Genomic DNA, 5,377 nt, shown 5'->3' with positions numbered 1-5,377 from the left:
ACTTCAGCTGGGCCGTTTGTACCGGATGCTCGCCCTGCACGAGTGCTCCTCGGTACGGTTTTTGGCGCCATTTCCCATGTTACTGCTGCTGCAGGGACAAACCCAGAAACGACCTTCAGACTCGACCAGCCGAACGCTGACCAGCCGCTCGAGCCCAGTGTAGGCAGCCGCACAGAGTAGAGCAGCCTCCTTAGTCGGCTCCTAAACGGGCGCCACATCCGTTTTTCCAGCTCCCAGGTTATGCCTCCAAATTATGCCACGGAGAAAACCTCTCACAAGTCTCCAAGACGCTCGAAAATGATCCTGCTGAACTACGTGATCAAATAAGGCAGGTAGTTTCCATTCAAAACTCTTTGGCTTTTAGTGCGATATCTGCGCGGCCAGATCCACCATCAGCTGTGCTCCGGACTGGCGGCTTCAATCCGCCATCTTGCTCCTCCTTGGTGCTAAATATTAGTCCTTGCACATTCATTTGCACAGTTGGACCAGATGTGCTCTGAACCCCTAAATAATTCTTAGAAAATGTGAAATGTGCAGAGGCTAATTACATCAAATTCAGAAAAGCCTTAAAAACCTGGCTTTACAACATCTAAGTCAGTCATTCGATTACTCATCACTGAATCACAGCGCCGGGAAACCCTTTGTTGGGTAGCTGTTTGCGCTATACAAGATAAATAAATAAAATAAATAAATAAATGAGGGTAGGACTAGGGACTTAAAATAAGAGATGGAGGAGTGATACAGTGACTAAAGAAACCAGGCACCTTCAGCCTGGACATCCACTCCTGATAGTGTCACAAGAGAACACGCTCCTCTATGTCTGATATGCTACAAGAAGGCGGCATGTACCCCTGGTACTGGGACAAGATACTGCTCACCTATGGGCGTCCGCAGACATTTTTCCAGGGGGGGGGGCAAAATGTTAACGTCATTACCATTCTCTGACATGATGTGTGGCAGGTGGGGCACAAGAAACACAGGGGCGCAGAACTGGGATAGACTCAATTAAATGCCTGGAATCCAGGACATGTGACTGACCCTGCCACAGGCCAACAAACACCACCTGTAGGGAAAGTGTGCAGACTTCCGGGTCCTCGATCCAACACCAATCAAGGCTGTCTTCAGCAGGATTCGATTTTTATCAGAATACTTTAAAACAGCCTATGATTAAAGCACCAGATTAAGTAAACTGTACGCATAGTGTATGTTAGGGATTATTTGTAGCACACATTTACCAATATTGGCTTCTTGGTGCTAGAATTCATGATAACTTTTATCCAAAGTTAAAGCACAATGTCAAAGTTAGTAATAAATAATGCGGCAATCACACACGCTAGTGATTCGCCAATGGGTTCTCCCTTTACTAGAATTCCCCGGGCATTGCTAAATTTTACACACATTCAATTAATTTATACAAAATAAAATGTATAGGTCCAAATGTTAGCTATATTTTTTAAAAGAAACTTAGAGTCCCTCTATGTGTAGTCAATGTCAAACTAACAACATGCCCACGTTTAGGGATACAACCAACTCCCTCATGTGGAAGCCCGGCACCGTAAATGTGTGGCACATGCGGCGCCCGCAGCGGCGGCACATCACAGGTCCAGGGATGCTGAGTCTTACACAGTGGTCGAAGTGGGGGAAAAAAAGTAGGGGAACAGTGGGCGGAGAATTAAAGGGCGGGAATAACCCAAGGATTGGATCTGTGGGTGGAGCCAGAGGTGTGGCCATAATTCGCAGACATCCTAATTTTTAGTATTTGTTTGGCATTTTACTGCCCAGTTTAATCAACCAATAGATACACATGATTATTTAAGGTTATAATGAGTTATTGACATTAAAATATATTCACAAATTGGGATATGCTTCTAATCACAGAATGTACCAAATACGATAAAATGTGGAAACACAAGCCATTTGTCTCCAAGCCATGGAGTTTCTGTCATCAGCACTACTCCCTTTTTCCACAACAGCAGTTCAAACATGAATTGCAAAATATCCTAGTTTGCAAATGTTTTCTCTAAAATTATGGCTCTGCCATATTTGCCTCATAATGCAAGATCTGCTGCATGATCTGACCATTTAAACTAATAAATTGTTTGTAGCTCATACATATCAAAAGTTAATAAAAAATGTGACTTGTGTTGCTGCAGAGTGGATGACCTATTGTAAAGGTTGACTGGTCACCTTTCTCACTGCTGCATTTGTATGTTACACTGGTACTAATAAGGCAAAATCTTTCCAGAGACTGTTAGCAGGAGTACACACCTCAAAATAATAAAATATCTGAAAATATACTGCATTAGGCTGCAACCGTTTTTGATTGCATAATTTAGTCAACACTATGGCATAATGTTGTCATCCTTTGCTGCATAATTAATTCCAGTGGCCCCACAACAGGCAGCAGATGTTAAAAGTGCTTGTGAATGAAGCCGGGTGACTGTAAGTTTGCGATCTTAGTTTGGTGTGCGTGCAAATCCTGCATTGCCAATCCCTGGTGAGTTGCAGCTACTACTTCTGAAACAAGGCCAATGGAGGTACCTATGGGTGAGGCAGACTGGCCTCAAGGGCAGGGCCAGCCTTAGCACTGGTGGAGTCCTGTGCATTAATGTTTGTTAGTGCCCCCCAATGACCACCTCTGCCATGGATTCTCTCACTACCATCCTTTAACTGTGCCCCCCAAGTTTCCATAACCACCCTCTCTCAGATGCATTTAATTTGATTTACAGCACCACTCATACCATTGTAGGGTGTCAGAGCACTTTACATCACACACATTACACAGAGACAATCAATATGTGTGTAAATCACTGTATAGAAAATGTTACATAAGACTAAGGACTACAATGTGTAGGAGTCACATGACAACCATACTAGTAGCCCGTATAGTTTTATAGTGATTGGTCTGGAGAAACACAATACCCGGAATTAAAAACGTAATACCATGGTTGGGGGTTCTCCTTAATAATCAGAATTGATTTCTGTCCAAAAGAACACTTTTTGGGACATTAGGATAATCAAAGACTGGGGGGGGGCACATAACGCTCTAATTTATGCCTTGCAGTGGTATGCAGCTCTTAGATGACAGTTAATAGCTCACTGTTCTAAGTTAGGATTTTAACTTATAAACTGCAAGTAACCAAAGGATCTCTCTGACAAAAGCAGTAGCCCACTGACCTATTTACATTATGTGCACTCTGTGATCTGCATGGGGCATGTTCTTTGCAGCTGGTACATTATCCATCTGAGCTACCTTTCCATGAGTCAAAACTTCCACTAGACAAAATTCTGATCTCTCTCCAGGAAGAACATTAATCACCAGAGTCATCATGACATTTTTATTGTTGCCGAAAATTGCTGGAGGCCAGGAAGGAGGCTGCAAGCGTTTTTAAAACCATAATATACTTACATACATGATGCCTCCACCTAAAGTCAGCACCGGTGCAGTCATACTGGTTGCACTGCCCTAGATCTGGCCCTTCTCAAGGGTCCTGTGACCTCAGTGACTGTTGTTCTAGGGTGTGCTGCTTCATAGGCCTGCCCGCAAGACTGGAGGTGAACTTCAGTATGGATAGTGGTGGACAAGCCTTGAAGGTTAACCTAAACTTGTCATGCTAGGGTCCACCTACTGGTGTGAAGACACCAGGACTTCTAAGGTGTTGCGAAGCCTTCTAAGGTCCAGCATGTGATTGTGCTCTCGCAGGAGAGTGGTCTGGTGGACTGGTTATTAAGGCTGAACCTGGTTCCCAGTTCCAAATTCAGCAGCTCTGACCATAGTGCCACATCCTCTCCCCCACTGAACACCGTACTGCCCCACTGAGAAAAACTCCCACTGTCTTCAACTACAACCCAATTGTTGCCCGCTATAAACACCTGGATGCGGCTCAATTTAAATTACGCACTAGACAAGAGCAATATCCGGCCTAAAAAAAAAAATTTAACAACATCCCGGAAAAAGCAAACACTTATAGGGAATGCAAAATTTAGCAAACCATGGGAAATGTAAGCAGGAACAACATGGTTACCTTAATGCTTTTGCACTCACTATTCAGAAATCAGTGAGTGCTTTTGCCTGAAAAGTTAGGGACACGACTACAGGGCCCTGAATGGACCCATTTCAATGACCATTGCTTATATCCTTACAAAACGTAAGCAGTATGGTAAAAAGACCACATCCCTGGACACAGAGCCGCAGCACCCATTTTGTTTTCCAATCCACACATTGCAGTACCTCCAGGATTGGTGCAATAGTTCCAAGTCCAGGGAAAAGAAAGACAAGAAAACTAAAATAGTGCTTCACTGGCAAACTCTGTAAAAGTGGCACTAATGTGTTTCAGTGTGAATAAAATCAGTTTGGCCAGTTTGCTACCACTCTGTCTTACTTTATTTAGTTCTTTATCTATTTTTCATATTTTTAGCCTTTTATTCCCAATGCTGCACTTTGGAATTAAAATGCCAGAAAAATATGACATTTCCAGCAAAAGCGTCTTTCTTTTTTGGATCCATTTTACAGGGAAGCAGAAAAAAGAAAGGAGATGAAAGAGAGTGAGAACCCCATCTTGAAGTCACGATTTTCATGGGCGTCCGCAGGGGGGCAAGGAGGGTCGCTCCAGGGGGGGGCAAGCACCCCTCCTTGCCCCCCCTGCGGACGCCCATGTGCTCACCCCATGGGTGGCAGGTGGTGCACCAGGGCTGCTCAGCATGAGAACAAGAATCACTGCCAAATGCAAACCCTAGCAAAAAATCCATGCTGCTCCTGAAAACATTGCATTTCATACATTGCACTAAAGTGACTTTATAGTTTTTTTTGTTGGCTTATACAGCACAAACTTGATCTAAGGGCATTGGAGAACTTTACATGAGGACCAGTTACATTACACAAGGTAAAATTCCTTTTTTTTATTTTTTAGGAATGGGGGAGGGTATGTGATTTGCCCAGAAACAGGGAAGGTTGAGCCGATGCCTGGGCTAAAACCTGGTTCCCCTGTTCCAAAGTCGGCATCTATGGTAGTAACACCACATCCTCTCTCCTAAAGAGACAGAATAATACTCCCAATAAAACGCTGATACAACCAAGATAATGGCTGAAAGGCATAATCCAAAGCCCACTGTGTGTATTATTTGCCAGTCATCTAGTAAACAGCTAAAGAAATCAAGGCAAACCTAAAAATAGCAATATACAGACAAACAACATAACAATAACCAACTTTAGGCTGCAGTCTACCAGGCAAAAAACAACCTATTCATATATTTATTTATTTGGATCGTTTTTTCCATCACGATATGCAACCTTTTCATTATGGTCAGTGTATAACTCAGTAGTAGAGCCACTTGGCACCTGTAAACACCCAAGGTTAAAGGGTACATCTGCAAGGAT

This window comes from Lissotriton helveticus, chromosome 10 (assembly GCF_964261635.1).
Source record: "Lissotriton helveticus chromosome 10, aLisHel1.1, whole genome shotgun sequence".
In the NCBI taxonomy this organism is placed as follows: domain Eukaryota; kingdom Metazoa; phylum Chordata; class Amphibia; order Caudata; family Salamandridae; genus Lissotriton; species Lissotriton helveticus.
The sequence above is the reverse complement of the archived record's forward strand: the minus strand, read 5'-3'. Positions refer to the sequence as shown.